At 36.2% G+C, this 18,721-nt stretch overlaps 1 protein-coding gene across 1 annotated transcript in view; it reads right to left on the reverse strand.

Annotated features, from left to right (window-relative positions):
- LOC150107422 (transcription initiation factor TFIID subunit 1-like) overlaps window positions 1-18,721 on the reverse strand; it is a 960,372-nt gene that overhangs the window by 538,861 nt on the left and 402,790 nt on the right. The gene's annotated exons all lie outside the window — the stretch shown is intronic.

The following is an 18,721-nucleotide window of genomic DNA, read 5'->3' on the forward strand; positions in this document are numbered from 1 at the left end:
CAATGCATTCCCATCATTCACAACTCTCCTTGCAAAATCCTGCTTCTCACTCTCTTGCTTGCACCCTCCTTACACGGCTTCCAGATTATCTCTTTTTCTCCCCCATCTCCACCATTTTATAAAACCATCTTTGATGTTAATCTTATAATAAGCACTTACCAACTTGTACATCTCTATCATATCACCACTCTTCCTCCCACCCACTAGACTCTGACTTGAATCTTATCACCCTTTCTTCGTCCAGAGACTACCTTAGTCAATCACCTCTGAACCCTTTCCTTTATCTTCTTTTTATCCTTTTGCAACCAAATCTGTGCAGTAGCCCATACTTGGCCTAATCAAGGCTTGATACAATGGAACAACAATCTCCTTATTTCTACAAGTCAGTGTCCTCTTCATCATTGCCAGAATTCATTGTGTTGTCCTCACAAATTTGGCAGACATGTACTCAAATTTTAGATCCCTATTCACCATCATCCCAAGATTTCTGATTTCCTCCACTTCCACCAATATCCTCACCAAGAGTAAATTCTACATCCCATCTTTGTTTGTCAAATTTTAAGACCTTACATTTTGCAACACTGAACTAGTACTCCAGTCCTGTGCCCATTCACTCAGTCTATTCACATTGTCTTGCAAGGCCACAACATCTGCTCTACTCCCCATAGTTCTTCCGAAATTTGTATCGTCTGCAAACAATTGAATATTCCCATTATCAGCTCTGCAATAGACACTCCCTTACCAAGCTATGATAATGTGGTTTGCTTAGTGATTTGGATCTACAGTTTCCTCTCTGGTTATTTACTACATGATATGGCAAATCATTTCCTGTCTTCAGATTTTCCTATTAATGAACAAGTACCAAAAAAATATACTCTCATCCACACTCTTCCTCCTGCACAAAAAAGAACTTTATAGTCTTCAAATTATATCCATAGTTGCATTAAAGAGGGCCAATCCAGTTAAATGATAATTTCTCCCTCGCACACTCAATCCAATGCTTCTTACAGATATTTAAACTGTCTTTTCTATCAGCTTCTGATCAACAACCATTCACAGCCCAACTTCAAGTATTTCTAAAATAACTCCATTTTCATTCCATTTCCCTCGGTCCTACAACCTTATGTTCAAAATAAAACAAACATTCAAACAAATATATATATATATACAGGGTGTTCGGGATAAATTTGACATATTTATAATTAATTATATTTTTCCGTAAGTTACATGTATTAACACACACTTCTCTTCATTTAAAAGTTTGGACCCTTCTTCATTCATATACAAGATGTCAGAAAGGATGGATAGCTGGAACCCACCTGAATCATGGAAGAGAATAACTTGTATCATGATGATTCGTGCCCGCCATCAAAATAAGGATATTACGACTGCTGCCCAATGCTCCCTGAATACAGTAAAAACAATCAGGCATGAACTAGAGACTTGCAATGGTGACTACGAGGATGTAGCAAGAAGAAAGATCCCTAGCAGACGATCTGATTGCGTTCGTACAGCAGAATTCCTCGCAAATCTGCAGGAACAGGTGTTGAAGAACCCTGGCATTGGAATTCGGGCTTTGTTCGTGGAGTTGCTAACTGTAGTCAAGCCCTGGATAACAAGGGTAGCCAATGGTAGGCCGTATGTATGGCAGCAGGATTCGGCCCCTTGCCACACCTCTGGGAAAAGTCAAAAATGGTTGTCTGAAAATTTCTACGACTTCACTAGTCCAAATGTTTGGCCTCCAAACTCCCCAGACCTTAACCCCATGGATTATTTTGTATGGGGCGCAGTTGAAAAAGACACCAATCGCACTTCCAGTAATACAAAAGCCCAGTTAATGGATAAAATTAAAACAGTTTTTGCGGCCCTTCCCAGGGAGACTGTAGCATCAGCTTGTTCGAGGTTCCGAAGCAGAATTGAAGCTGTGATCGATGCTAATGGTGGTTATTTTGAGTAAATCTTGTTGATAGTATTGTAATTAACTCTGCCTGTAATGTGTTTTTGTCAATTCATTAAATTTAATAGATACAAAGAAGATTTTCTTTTTCCTTACGAAACTGTCAAATTTATCCCGAACACCCTGTATATATATATATATCATCAAATTCCTAAAACAGTTGACCCTTGAACAACATGGAGGTTAGGGGAGCTGACTCCTGTGCAGTCAAAAATCCACGTATAACTTTTGATTGCCCAAAAACTTAACTACTACTACTTTTGACCAGAAGCCTTACTGATAACATAAACTGTTGATTAATACATATTTTGTAAGTTATATGTATAATATACTGTATTCTCACAATAAAATAAACCAGAGAAAAGAAAATATTATTAAGAAAATCATAAGGAATAGATAATACATTTACAATACTGTATTTATTGATACCATAAGTTTATGTCGTCCGTTTACAAGATGAATCATCTGTCTGTCAGTCCCTACATCAATATATGATACAAAACAATGTAGACATTATATGTATTACTAACACTAGACATCAAAAAAGAAAAGATAATGTGAAAAAGAAATTCATATTTATTTACAGGCATAACGATTCATGCATTGATAATAAAGAAGCAGCAATATGATAGCTTTATGGTAGCCTAGTGCAATCAATATGATTGCTTTATGGCAGCCTAGTGTAATCGATATGACTGCTTCACTACAGCCTAGCCTATACAGTAATGAATGAATCGTTATAAAATTTTTATTTTATGCTAATTAATTAAATAAATTTAACTACTTAATTAATAACAGATAATTTTGTGCAATTATGATTTAATACAGCATCTTTACGTTTGTTTGCATTTCTCCTGACTGTGAATAGCACTTAATTACTCTACAGTAAGTAAGTGTTTGTTTGCATAAGGTTTGATAAATTTTAACTCTTTATAATAGATTTGTGTATATTTTATGATAGTAAATGATAAAATAGATCAGTCTCTACATATATTTTATGCATTTGTGACATACTTAACTTTTTATTAATTTTTCCAATATTTTGAGGCTACACGCTTCATCTGTAAGTTTTTTTTCAAATTGATGCAAATCTCCAAAAAAATTTCCAATATATTTATTGAAAACAATCTGCTCATATATTTCTATGAGCAGATTTTTTTCTGATCATATATTTCTATCTTATAAGGTACTTTTTACTGTACTAATCCACATGGAACTTAGTCTTTCTCTGAGTTTTTTTAAAGACAAAGAACAGCAGTTTTGCTAACCCTTCCCTCTTCCATTTTGCTTAAGTGACCATATCACCAGTAATCAACTCTGCTCACACATTCCTGAATGCTAACAATGTCAAGTTCTTTCCTAATATCCACATTTTTAATATGATACTGCCATTGATGCAATCCATTCACCCCCCCCCCCCACACACACACACCTAGAACTCTGATATCTGTGGTCTCCAGTATTTCATGCATTCATGAAATACTTAACTTTTTCTTAATTTTTCCAATATTTTGAGGCTATCTATATTGATGTAGGTACATGATTCACCTGTGAATTTTTTTCAAATTCAAAATAAAGTGTTTTCTAACCCCATTCTTAGATCTATATGTTAAAATTGGTTTGAAAACTGTCTTGTGTAACATGCAGAAACACACAAGAGACAATAAGTGGAAGAATGAAATTAGACTATGTAAAGACTGAAGGCTTATGCGGGACATCCTCTATGAGTACAGTTGGCTAGCCTTAGCTGTTGGGCAGAAGGCCTAAGTCTCTTAAAGTTCCCCTAAGTTTAAATTTGCTACTGATTCTAAAAAGAGTCAGTCAAGTTTGTATTTATATGAAGGGGCATAATAGTTTTCTTCCACCTGATTCTGTGCAAGGTATGGTCAGCTAAACCTGATTGACCATTGTTGTTGTGCAGGGGAGGGGGGGGGGGTGTCTTTATTTATTTCTGACCATAATATGATAAGTTGCAAGAACAAGTCACTTTGAAAACACCTAGAACAGAGAGGAGAGAAAGTGGATCCTTAGCAGAGTGGAGAAGAGAAGCTAGCTTCGAATGAGGCTTGAAAGCAGTGCAGACATTATATTTCTTTTAAGTTCTGGCTATTTCTGAAGTGTCACAAATATAGAGGACGGTAGTGGCATTACTGTAGTCTTCATGTTGAGATGTATGTGAGGAGGTGGAAGGGACAGATAATAAGATCTCTTTGGCATTGTGACCATTGGACAGGAAGGTCTGGCGAATAAAAGAGAGTTCAGGTGAAAGAGAAACTTGGGTGGAACTGAGGTTGAAGTGCTCTGTTGGAAGGCATATTGTTCAGGATGGGGGGGGGGGGGGGGGGTGAAAGGAAAGTTCGTGTACATATCTACCTGTGAGTTGATTTTCTGTAAACTGCAATGGTGCCATTGGACAGATGTGTGATTAGAGTACCTAAAAAAGGCAAGCATTTGCCTTTTCTATCACAAACTGGATTCTGGGATGCTGTGATGTCATAAAGGAGGAAAGACTGTAATGTGTTTGAGTGATGTGGCCAAATAGAGAACAAATCATGAATATATCTTAACAAAACAGCAATTCACAGGCAAAAATACTACTGTTGTTGGTGGAGATGAGCAGTATATGGTATTGATGGTAGTCGTGTAGTGAAAATTAAGTAATAGGAGAAACAGTGAGATATGTATAATAGAGTGGAGTGCCATCCCAGGATGAGTCCTTGGAAGTATCATGTAATATTAATAATATAAAAATTATTATTACATAAAATTGGCTGGAGGTGGTGGGGGGGGGAAGAGCCCATGGAAGTAGCTTCTATCTGTTTATATAAGAGGCCCTTCCAGGAGGAAATGTTGGAAGGAAAGCGTTTTTCATAAATTTAGAGTGTCAGAAAGGGGAATATTCAAGAATAAAAGTGATATCAAAGCTCACTATGATATTATTATTGTTTGAAACTAAATTTTGGATTAAGAATTTGAAATGTGTAGAATTTTTCAAATAAGAAGTGTGGCTAGTAATTGGAATTAGAGATTAGCTAACTATTTGGCTAATTTAAAGGAGGGGAGTCAGTAGAGTCTGATACAGAGCAGAGAGGATAATCAGGTTTATGAATTTTTGGCAATCCATATAACTGGGAAGGTGGGGGGAAGAAGAAAGGGGACTAAAAGGCTTGAGTTTTTTTGTTTTTTTTTAACAAATTCAGGAGGCCAAGATGGGACATTTTTTAGAAGCTTTTTTTAATGTTTTCCTCTGAAACTTGGTGGGATCATCATCTAGCAGTTAATAAATGTATAGTCTCTGAGCAGCACATTCATTTTCTGACTGTATTCACTGGAAGTGACGACAACAGTGGAATCACCTTTGTCACTTCTAGTAGCAATTATGGTGCTGTCTTTGAAGAGTTTACATAGTGTATCAGGATATGATACTCTATAGAGGCCAACATGGTTTTGTTAAAGGTAGATCCTGCCTTAGCAATCTATTAACTATTCATAATAGAATAACATCTGAGTTGGACAAAGGAACTGGCTACACAGTGGTACTTCTGGATTTTGCTAAGGCTTTTGACAGGATATCCCATAGAACACTGTTACGCAAATTGGAGCAGATGGGAATGGATATTAAATTGGTGATATGGATAGGAGAATGGCTCAGGGAGAGATACCATAAGGTGGTGTATGGAGGAGCCGAGTCCAGAATGAGGCAGGTGACCAGTGGTGTGCCTCAGGGCTCTGTGCTTGGGCCAATGTTGTTTAATTTGTATATAAATGATATAGGAAACGGCTTAAAGGGAGATATTCAGTTGTTTGCTGATGATGCAAAGTTGTGTAGTGCAATAAAAAAATCAAGCTGATGTTGAAAGTTTGCAGGAGGATTTAAATAAGCTGGTAAAATGGGCAAAAGAAAATGGATGTCAGTTCAATGTGGAAAAGTGTAAAGTCATGCATTTTGGGATTAAAAGATTACCAGCTGTGTACTACATCGATGGAAAGGTACTCCAAGAGATTGATGAGGCTAGGGACTTCGGGGTATTGGTAGATAGGGAGATGAAGTTCAGAGGACACATTGCTAAGGTGTCCAAGATTGCACATAGGATTACTTGGTTGTTGAGGAACACACTGACATCCAGAGATAAAGAGGTTATTATTCCCTTTTATAAAGCATTGATACTTCCACATTTGGATTACTGTGCTCAGGTCTGGTCACCTGGATTCCTTGGAGATGAGGAGGCTGTGGAGAGGGTTCAGAGAAGAGTGACCAAGTTGGTGAGTGATATAAAAAATGCTCCCTACATTGATAGATTGAGAGCTTGTGGATTGCAGAGATTGGTTGATAGGCGAAGAAGAGGGGATATGATAGAAACATTCAAATTACTAAAAGGTTTTTATAGGATTGATGCAGGGGAAATGTTTCAGCTGTGTGAAAGTGATGGAAGAACAAGAGGTCATCTCTGGAAATTAAAGAAGAGTGTGGTTAACAAAGGTGTCAGAACAAGGTTTTTTGCCTGGAGGGTGGTGAATGAGTGGAATTCATTGCCTGACTTAGTTGTGAGCTCTTCGTCTGTAAATGAATTCAAGAAGAGATATGACAGATATTGTTTTGCTAGTTTGGGTCTCCCGCGATGAGTCTACTGACTCCATGGAGATACCCGTAATAATAATAATAATAAAATAAAAAAGTATGCAGATGGCAACTGAAGAGATTACTTAATGGCAAAAGATATTTGTGATAAGATGCTAGCAATATTGAGCCTGATGTTATTGGTAACATTACGAGGTAAGATGAGGTTTCACATAGAGCACACACCATGCTCTGTATACCAAATGATTTCTAAACTTTGCTAGGTGTTACTACAAAGTTCTGACTAAGGCTAAGCACACTAATAGCTGTTTCTTCAAGTCTTTATGATGACAAGTTCATGACAACTTGTATCGGCTGATTCTGTGGTTGACAAGAAGAACTACAAAGATTATTATATATTTTTAATATACTGCTCTTTTATTTTCTGAAGTTTTTTACAGGCTAATTTCTCAGAAATATCAACAGAATACTCCAAAGTTCAAGGTTGAGAAGAATAAAGGAGAGTTCAATTTCAGGAGAGCTAAGGGCTGTATTAATAGTAGATTTGATTTTTTTTTATGGCACAAAGACATCAAGGGTCATACCACACCAGGACACAGATCACAGCAGTAGATATGGTAAATGGTTAGTAGAACAATCACAAACATCCATGCCCTTGGTAGGATTCAAACCTGCAGCCTCTTGGCCAGAGAGTGGATACATTAACCACACAGCCAACCAGGCTGGCTTAATAGTAGATGATTTGGCACAAGTAGTGGTGATTTGTTTATGAAGCAATGAAAAGCTGGAGCATCAGCAGATGCAGAGAGCTTTAGGACAGTGAAAATTTGCATTCAACTTGACACAGATGGTTAAATTCCATTGTCTCTACACCTTTTAAGGAAGGCCAGCCGATTAAGTATACTGTCTTGTACACTGCTAGTTTAGTGTTTTGACTAATTATTCCACATATTATTCAGATAACTTCCTACAATACCAGCTTTGCTAACTCAGTTGTCTATTTCCAAATTTAATTTGCCATCTAACCAAGGTAGGCACTCTGCCTCCAATTGGGGAGAGTTACCATGCATTCTTGTTCCAGGAAGTTGTTAAGCATGTGGAATACTCTGTCAATGGCGTTCATCATACTGAAAAATATGAATGTGAACACAGCAGTGGGAATGGATGGCATGCCCGAACATTCACAATGTGAATTGTGCAAGAGAAATGGCATTGCCTCTGATGAAGTTGTTCAAATGTAAATTTCAACTCAGGCGAGGTTCCAAGGGAGTGAAAAGAGGGTAAGATAGATCCATTATATAAATGAGGCTCCAAGACAGAAGCAGAAAACTACAGACCAATTAATATCTCAGAAACGGTTGTTAAAGTACTGAAAAAGTTGGTTAAAAATAAATTCCAACGGTGCGTGGATTGGGATGCACTACTCTATAGTAGGCAGCATAACTTTTAAAGGGTAAGTCTTGTCTTAGTAATTTATTCCCATTTTATAATAATGGAACAGCAGAAATGGATAAAGGATATGGCTACGCTATGATACTTTGCAAAGACATTTGACAGAATTCCACATGGAAAACTATTACAAAAGTTAGAGCAAATGGGAATGAATATGAAACTACTAGCATGGATAGTAGGTAAATTCCTATGTAATTCTCATATTCAGTTTTATTTCCTTTTTTAAAGATTGCTACTATGAGATCTACTTCAATTGGAATTAAAGTTTGAGTATTTCTGGCTGAATATCATCTATCCAGCTGCCTTTCCAGGTATTTGATGACTTTTTCTATCTCAAGCACTGATATGTACTCCTGGATGCATTATCCTTAAAAGTCTTCTAACTACCATGCTATCACTGCCTGTTTCATTTAGCACTCTTTCAAATTAACTACTCCAGATATCTAGAATATGTTTATCTTCAGTTTTCATGCTGTCTTTATCATCTCTGATTCTTTGTACAGTCCTCTTTTCTCCATTTGTAAACTCTTTAATAGCTTCGAAAATGTTTTTTGCCACCTTTCGAATTCTCTCTTTTTCTTTTTTTTTTAATAACATTTGTGTATTTGACAGTTTCCTTCTGAAGGCTACTCAGTTTGTTTTAAAAATTTCTTCCATGCTTTTCTTTGCAATATGATACTCAATTTTATTATGCTCAAAACTAAAGTGGTCTCCATTTTCAAATCCTCAGTATACTCATGTGTCAAGTGCCAGCAAGAAGATTTCACTACTAACAATAACATAATCAATGGCACTTTTCTTTTTTCTTGCTTCTTTTTTTTTTCCATGTGAATTTGTGAAAATTTTTATGTTGGAAAATGGTATTAGTAAAAACCATGTCCTTGTCCTGAACCGAAATCCAGCAGGCACTCACCATTATTATTATTAGCTTTGCTCTTTTCTCTAAATTTTATCAAAACATTTCTATATGTTTGGTAATCATTTCCTACTCTACTATTTAGATCTTCAATAACTACAAACTTTTCCGTTTCATTTCTGTCATCTGTCTCACGTAATTCCGAAGGAATTTTTTGAGAAGGCAGCGTACACAAAGAAAAAAGTTGGTTCTCGTTTGAAATCAAAATAGTACACTAGGAAATGATCAACAATTTGTAATAGAGATTGTAAATACCAAATTAAATCCATGCAGGAGAAAGGAATTCTTTTTATCATTTCAGCTCTAATACAGAAATGCATAAGCATTGTATTTATTATTTACTGATTTATTTAATAATTATAAAATATTTTGGAAAGAATTACTCAATCCATTGTCAGTGAAATAAGGACTACAAAAAGAAATGCATAACAGTCAGCTAATTATTCAAGGCAGGTGCCTCATACCATAAATATCTGATGTTTAAGTGATTAACAAAGAATAACAAGCAAACATATTGACCAAAATTGCAGTTACATTTAAAAGACTGTATCATTTCTTTTTGAAAATATAAACAGTCCAATTACAGTGAGATAGAGAAAAAAAAGAAAAAAATCATTAATCAAAGTCTTGATGATGGAAAATATAGTGAAAAAAAAATTTAGGAAAGAAAAATTATCAGCTAGTCTTGAATCCCAAATCAAACATTTATTGTACTGGAACATCTTTATTTTTTATTTTTAAATGTAACTCCTGCTGATGAAAGGCTGTAAACCAACCATCCCCATAAAATTGATGGTAGCTGGATAATCTGAAACTTTTTTTTCCCAAGCTACTTCAGACCTGCAACAAGAAAGCAGTGTCTCATACTGATGACAGACAGTATCTACTACTTAAATACTTTTGCAAACATCCATCCATGCAATAGTTTGATTTGAAATGATAGCCCTAACATGGAGAGCAGTCAATGAGGCTGGAAAGTGACCACATGATCATACTGTGTTAAGAGGTTCTTGTAATTATTTACGTAATGCTGTCAAGTAAAACTATTATGACTACCATTCTAATAGTTTGCAAACTCCATCCTAAGAAAAGGAACTGCCATCATACAGCTTAGTATGAATTCTATAAGAGCTTTGAATTTTGCAGGAAGTATGCCATAGGACATGATTGCGACTGATAACCGTAGATTTGCAAGTTTTTGGAATGGAGAATTCAAATGCTGGATCTCTCAATAACTGTAATTGAGAAAGGAAAGAGAAAGTGTTCTGCCAAATTGGAAGCAGTGAATGACAGTGTGAAAGAAGTGGCTGAAAGTAATGTGGATGATGAAGTGAATGGTAAGGAATGAAATAGTGCATTTACATTGCAACCTTCACAGGACAAAACAGGAACTAGAGCGAGAGTGACTAGAGAAACAATCGTCATTTGGTAAGCAGGCAGAAGAATGAAAGAAAATGTGAATTCAGAAAATGTGAAAATGTGTGAAGCTGGAAATAAGGATAATGGAGATTCAATGATAAGAAGTATACTTAATGAGCAAATGATGAAAGCATGTTTCCCAGGCATGAAAATCAAGGATGTTAGTGACACTGATAGTTTGCAGAAGGGAGAAGTGAAAGAGATGACTGTTATAACAGGCACAAATGATTTGCAAGGAGAGAAATGTGCAATGAGAGAAAACATGAAAGAGTTATGTTGAATTTTCACATGAATAGTCACATGAAAGAGTTGTTGAAAGAAGGCAAAAATGAAGAGTAAGGAATTAAAATTGTGAGTCTGCTGCCTTGTTATGATAGGAAAGATTTGAAAAGAAGGGCCATAATTGCTAATGAGTGAATGAGAAGATTATGCAGGAGGAATGGTGTGCAGTTGATTGATGTAGGAAATTAATATGATAGATGAAAGGATTTATATATACCTCATGGACTACATTGAAATAGTTTTGGAGTTAGATGTTTAGAGAAAGTGTTGTTTAGTGAGAGTCTGGAAGTGCAAAACAGGGAAACTAGAGATAGTAGTGGGATGCAATCATGCATGTGTCTGGTCACTAATGTAGTAAATAAGTGTGTGTACAGAAATAATTATGCAATTATATGATTTTGCAGGTTTCCAATTCAAGTGGATTGATATCAACATTACATAAGGGTAATTATCAGTACAAGGGATGTCAAAATGCACATACACAAATGCAAGGAGTATGAAGAATAAAGGAGAGGAATTTCTGCAACTGGTCAGTTCAACTTGGCCAAAAATTATAGGAATCTGTGAGACCTAGTTGACAGAAAATTATATAATTAAAGGGAAGGATAGAGAGAACAGGATAGGAGGTGGGGTATTGCTGATGAAAGATGAAGAATTAAACCAACAAAATTAGAAGTTAAAGAGGATTTTAGGCCTGGGGAGATAGTTCATTTGAGGCGAATAGCATAAAATATATTGTTGGGTGCTGCAATAGACCAGGGTATCCACAGGAAGATGTAGATTGCCATGTATCGGCAGACTAGTGCAATGAGCGCAGACTCATTGCACTAGTCTAAAATATAATTATTATGGGAGACTTTGACTATGATAACATAGACTGGAGGGAGGAAAGGGGCATGGCATGATGAAAGTGGCATTTATACAGCTGCTAAAGGATAATTACATGAAACAACATGTTATAGAGGAGACAAGGGGGTTTGATAGTGTTGGATCTGGTAATAGCTTCAGATATATCTGTAACCAAATATAGGGACAGTGACCATGCCATCTTGTTCTGGGAAATTAAGCATGTGGAATTCTCTTTCAAGAAAGGGTTTGTGTTGAACTATAAAACAGGTAATTATGACAGACTCAGGAGTCATCCTGAACCATGCCATAGCTTCAGAAAGTACAAGGAAAGAATGTCAGTAGTTCATAGGAAGGAGACTGTTTGAGAGACGCAGTATTAGACTGCATACTCAAGGTCAGGAAGATAAATTAAGTGAGAATTAAGTGGATGAATAGAGATATAAAGCAAGACCTGCAAAAAAAAAAAAAAATTATGGAGGGAATATAAAGAAAAGGTGATCAACATACTTATGAGCAGAATAAAATGCAAGCAAGAAGCGTGGCTAGTTTGGTAATGAAGACTATATCAGATTATGAGAGAAAATTAGCTATGCAGACTAAAGTAAACCTAAAAGAGTTTTTATTCATTATGTAGTAAGTAAGAGGAATATGGTAGGATGACTTTAAAAAATGCTCATGTGGGAAGGTGAGAGAAGCAAAAGAAATAGTTGAGTTGCTGAGTAATCATTTTTCAAGGATGGATCATCCAGGTGGAGATTTTACAACTGACAAAATTTGATTTAGATGAACAGAAAGGTTTCAGGATACTGAAAAATATTAATCTGAACACAGCAGTGGGAATGGATGGCATGTCTGAACATGCATTATGTGAACTGTGCAAGAGAACTGGCGCTGCCTCTGATGAAGTTGTTCAAATCTAAATACTCAGGCAAGGTTCCAATCCATTACAAGGCTCCAAGACAGAAGCAGAAAACTACAGACCAATTAATATCTTAGAAGCAGTTGTTAAAGTATTGGAAAAGTTGGTTAAAAATAAAATCCGGTGAGTAGATAGGGATGCACCACTCTGTAGTAGGGCTTTGTAAAGGATACATCTTGTCTTGTCTTAGTAATTTATTCACATTTTATAATAAAGTGACAGCAGAAATGGATAAAGTATATGGCTACATCATGATAATGCTGACTTTTGCAAAGGCATTTAAGAATACCACATAAAAAGACTATTACAAATGTTGGAGCAATAGGAATGGATATGAAGCTACTAACATGGATAGAGGTCAGAGGTGGCTGACAGACAGATAGACTCTAGAGAGTAGTATATGATGGAGGGGAATCTAGGGGAATGAGGGTGACTAGTGGATTACCTTAGGGTTCTGTACTAGGGCAAATACTCTTAATTTGTATATCGATGATTTAAGAGGGAATATTCAATTCTTTGCTAATGATGCAAAACTCCAGAGAACAATTGTTGACAAAGGTGATGTAAATATCATGCATGATGAATTCAATAAATTGGCATTGTTGACAAAGGATAATGATTGGCAATTTAATGTTGCCAAATGTAAGGTTATGACTTTTGGTTCAAAAAGTTGCATACAGTATATCACATTGGCAGTACTCGACTACAGGAATTTGATGACACCAGGGACTTGGGGATAACGGTGGACAGAGAGTTGAAGTTTATAGGGCAAATAGAAAACATTGGTAAAATAGTCCAAAGGATTACTTGGATGTTGAAAAACAAGCTAAGAAGAGAAGTAAAGATAGACAAGTTATTAACTCTCTTTATAAGTTCATGAGTCAGTGACATCTTGATTACTGTTGACAGATTTTGTCACCTAGGTCTTTTGGGGGACTAGGTGGTGGTGGTGGCGGTAGAGGAGATTCAGAGACAAGTGACTATGTAAAATCCAATGCAGTGAAATTTTGTTAAAGTTCTCCGACATCGATTTTACAGAGGTTATTAATCATATAATGAGAACAAAGTTTGTATATTATTGTATCTTAATGGTTAAATACTGATTCTTAACACATAAAAGTAGTTGAATAAAAGAATGACATAGAATTGTACGAAGTTATAAAATATTGTAAAGGTTCAAATTGTACTTAACGTTGATTTAATGTAAAATTCTGATGCAAAATTGTAAAAGTAACCAAATATTAAAGTATTTCTGCCTCAAGTTAAGAGGATCAGACAGCATTATGTTGGCGATTTGAAAGTGAACAAAGGTGCTGAAGGTCACTCAGATGCGGAGATTTTGCTGCCAAAACTGAAGATAAAGGCAGGTGACGTCAGTATGATTACAGAAGATCTGGAATCTCCAACCCTAAAACAAAGCACTTCAGATCGTATAAAAGATGTCTTGAGAACCTCAGAAATCTTAGTTTTTCCTCTTATTGCAGTTCATTGGCCTGCTCAGACTCCCGAGATTTCGTTGGAGCGTGAACCCCAGGAGAGGCTGTTTATTCTTCGGAGATGTGTTTCCAGTAACGGAACATGCCAGGTGAGACCAGATACACAGCGCCTACAGTAGATCCAGTACCAATGGAGAGCAATGCTATGATTCCCAGGAAAGAATTACAGAAGGACGACTGCCAAGAGCCGTTCAGTAAAGGGCAGTACATAGGACGAAAGGAAGGAAGCAGTCAACAGAACCACCAAAAATCTTCAAAGCTGGTAAGACTGTATATAATACTGCTAATTTGTGAGTAGATTCTATTGTACTAATGCTAAGGTAACGATTAAGAGTTGTGTGTATATCCACTGAATGTGGCTCTGTTAAAATAATTGTAAAGTTGCTATAAGAGATAATTAAGGCTGAGTGTTAGCTAATATATATTAAGAAAGAAAGTTTAGCCAACGATGTCATTTGTAACAGCCAGTAATTGCCTAGATTTGTAAACTAGTTATTTAAGTATTGTAAATAGCAGGTCTAAATGTAAAGGTTATGGTTTGAGCTTAAGATAGGCATTAGAGAGAAATTGTTCAATTGTGTATTATATTGTCAAGTTGCTTAAGGTTAAATAAACATGTTTTGTTTGTTAAAAATTATCACTTGATCTTTGACCAATGCACTGTCTCACAAAAACAATTGAACCTGTTGCCATGATGAATAATTAAGATTTATTTTAGAAAGTGATCTATCCTATTTGTATAATAACTAATTCTCTCATGATTTATAATTAATTCAGGATGATGCAGTCAATAAATAATATAAATTTTTCTTGAATTACATAGTGTGGGAGATAGTGAACTGTAACCATGAATTGCCTATTTCAGAGGCCTTTTCACTAAGAGCGCTAACACTTGTAGGAAGTATAAAGGATTACAAGCGGGGACTAAGTTAATCAGATTAGAATAAGATAAAGTGTATTAAACGGAAAGTAACTGTAAGAAGCACAAGCTATAGTATAGATATAGTAGAAAGGGAAAATTTTGAAGTTAAACGTTGTTAAAGATAAGAGGAAAACTATACAAAGACGCAGCCAACAAACAACAAAAACAGTAACAACAAGAGTTGACACAAAATACAAATAAACTAAATGTTACAACTAACCTGATGACAGTTTTGTGGAATGCTCCCCATGAGGAGAGGTTGAAGGTTTATCGGTTACAAAGTTTAGTTAATATGTGGAAAAGAGGGGACATGGTAAAAACTTTTAAGATATTAAAGAGGTTTTATAAAATTAATTCAAAGGAAATTTTTCAATATATCATTATTATTAATATCTGACCTTCATGGAGTCAGAGACTCATCATGTTCATCCAATTGTGCTTTAAATCAATTCAGTGTGTCTACATTCACAACGCACACAGACAATGCATTTCGTTCACCAATCACTGTCCATGCAAAGAAACTTCTCACTCCTCTGCTCACCCTCCTTATACTGTGACTGGTGATGACCTATTGTTCCATTCCTCTCTCCCATTATATGCAAAATCACTTCCATGTCAACTTGATAACTCCTGACTAGCTTATATGTCTCAAAAATATCTATCATCTTTCTCCTATTCACAAGGCTATGAAGTTTAGATTCTCTCAATCTGTATTCGTATTCCACATTCCAAAGACCATCTTTGTGAAGATTCTCTGTCCTTTCAAACATATACCTGTCATCATAAAACCCAGCGACTCAATCTGTGCACAATAATCCATGAGGTCTGCTGAAGGCCTTATACAATGGCATCATAACCTCTTTATTTCTAAACATCAGGGTTCTCCACATCATTCCCATTATCTGATGTGACATCTTCACAAATTGTGCAAAGTGGCACTGAATTTGAGGCCCACCACCACAACTACCAGATCGCTCATCTCCTCTACTTCCTCTAAAGTTCCCCACCTTTACTTTGTATCCCATTGTTGCTTACCAAATCTCAAAACTTTACACTTTGCAACATTGAACTGACAGTTCCACTTACCTACCCATTCATGCAATCTATCAAGTCCGGTAAGGCCATAACAACAGTCCCAAAACCGACCCATGCGGCACATCGCTAGTAACCTTCCTCTTTCAGGATACTGCAACTCCATATACAACTTTCTGATACCTAAGTGACAGCCAGTCACTGATCCAACTCAGAAGTCTATTATCCAATCCCATCTGTTTCAATTTCTTTAACAGCTTGTCATATGGCAGTCTTTCAAAAGCTTTTGCAAAATCCAAGTATGCCACTGTATATGCATCTCTCTTGTTCAGGGTATTTTGTCACCTTGTTATAACATATAAGTTAGTAAAACATGATCTCTGTTTAAAAAATCCATACTGATACTCACAGAGAATACTGCTGTTATCAATCCATTTCTGTATCCTACTTCTCACCAATCTCTCTCTCTCGCGCTCTCTCTCTCTCGTACCTTCACCACAACCCCAGATATACAGATTAGCATATAATTTGAAGCCACAGCCTTATCACAACCTTTATGTAGTGGAACAATTTTACCTTCTTTCCACTTCCTTTGAACCTGTGCTACTATAAGACTCTTATTAAACAGACATGCCAATGCTACTGCCAATTCCAGGGAATTGGCAGTAGCATTGCCTTAAATATGCATGGTGATATGTCATCAAATCCTATTGCCTTATTGACATCTAGGTTATTTCCTAAAATACCTCCTGCTCACTCACAATTAAGTCATCCTCTCCTATGTCCTCTACACTTAAGTTCATCATGATTCCACCCTGATCAGGATGAAACACCCTTATAAACTGACACTGAATACCTCAACAATTTCTTCTGCAGCAGTTACCTTTCTACTATTTTCATTCATTAACATCATCTTACCATGATCATTCTTCCTTCTGCTTGCGACATATTTAAAAAATTCTTTAGGATTTTCTTTGCCTGATTTGCCAATTTTTGCTCATACTGCACTTTTGTTGTCCTTACTGAGTCACTTTCCTGGCTTGTTCTTTATATTCTTCATGTAACTGATTATTACTATTATTCATTCTGTACTGTCTCTAAAGTACTTCCTTCTTCCAGATTTCATGCTTAATCCCCTCATTCATCCATTTTACACCTACCGTATTCAGCCTTTTTTGCCTTTGGAATACAATACATTCACACCTTGATGCTGTTATGTTTTTTATAAATTAAAGATAACAAGAAATTAAATGGGGTGCTTAAGGGTCAAAGCTGTACAACTGAGAGGAGACCTTCACATAGTTTTAAAGGAATGTGGAGAACTGACCAGGGCTTCTGTTAAACTCTGATAAGTCTAGAATACTAAGATTCCACTTATCATCGTTTAACAGGCAAAGACCCCATAAGAAATTTAAATATATGCTTGTAAGTATGTGTTATTATGCTCTTTGTATAATATTGAAGACATTAGTTTTAAAGGGAAGGAATTGTGAAATAACACTCAAGAGACTTTATTTACTTGATAAAAGAAAAAATATATATATGGAAAAAAAACATGCCAATGATAAGTGTAAGTTAATAATATTGATTTAGAGTTGATATTACCATTGATGTAAAATAACTTGCAAGAGAAACGGCAAAGATAATCTGTGTGAACAAAAGCTCAAAGTTCGGGGGCAAGCAGATGGTTGCCTTCGGCAGTCGTGTGCTCAAGACACGTGACGAAAACAAGCGGAGAGAGAACAGACGTTGTGAGGTCAGACCCATGTGACAAAAATTCTATGTGCCGGGTGAAAGACTGAAGTTACGGTGGTTGCCGATAGGGAGGAGATATAAAAGGGTTAGGACCCCCCCCCCCCCCTTTAGAGCTCTTCTCTCTCTTCATTTCCCCTGGTTGTTGACCGGCTCTCTTGGTGTTGGGTTTTTTGTTGGCTGGACGGTTACGGGAGCAACTCCATTCCTGAGCGCTCAGACGACGTTTCTGTGGGAAACCTAGACACAGACTCCCAGGAGGCAGCAGCAGGCCATGCCGCTTAGAGTTGGAAAAAAATACGTGTCCCGAAGATTGTGACAGGGGTGATCATGAAAAGATTGCTTGAGCATATCGATGATTGGAAAATTCTAGGCCCTGAGACAGATTGAGGGTACCGAAGGAATGTCCAATTGAATAAAGGACAAACTGGTGATGATGCAGAAAGAGTGAGGAACTATCATGTGTGGATAAGTAGAACATTTGTTCTCTGTTTGTGTATAACTTGAACACTTAATGTTATGTGAAACTTTGATAGTGAAGGACTCAGATAGAATTATAAGACAGGACTATAGCAAAATTTTGTTTCATAGGAGATCATGAAAGGATAATCATTAAACGAATTTGAATTATTGTATATGACATTGGATGTTAAGGAGATTCAGCCTAAGGAATGAATGTTGATATGGATTGTTAGTAGTAAGATTGTAATGTAGGATTTATAAATTGTGTGAGTTGCATAAGGTAAATTGTGTCTTGATGATCATACCTGTTGAGGGTATTCATGGTGATTGATTTAATTTGATTTTTAACTTACTCAGAATGGAAATTTTTCTTGTATTACTAGCTGTATATTTAGTGTTTAATAAACCTTGCTATACTTAACCAAGATTATCTGTGTATGGATTCCAATGCACCACTAGTAAAATAGTTACAAATCTGAGTGGGAAACTTCTAGAGTACGATTAAGGTCACGATTGCAAATCTAGTGTTATTTCAGTACATCTTCTTACTCACTTCTTGACATAATTTATTTTAAGTAGCACAGTGTAAAAATATAAATTTCTTAGAACTTCAAGAGAGGTAGATTACAAAGGCTCTGCCACATTGGTTTTGACTCGACCTCAGGGTCGAGCCAAAACCAATGT

Source organism: Typopeltis vanoorti, chromosome 4 (assembly GCF_054136105.1).
Source record: "Typopeltis vanoorti isolate ZY-2024b chromosome 4, IOZ_Tvanoo_1.0, whole genome shotgun sequence".
In the NCBI taxonomy this organism is placed as follows: Eukaryota; Metazoa; Arthropoda; class Arachnida; order Uropygi; family Thelyphonidae; genus Typopeltis; species Typopeltis vanoorti.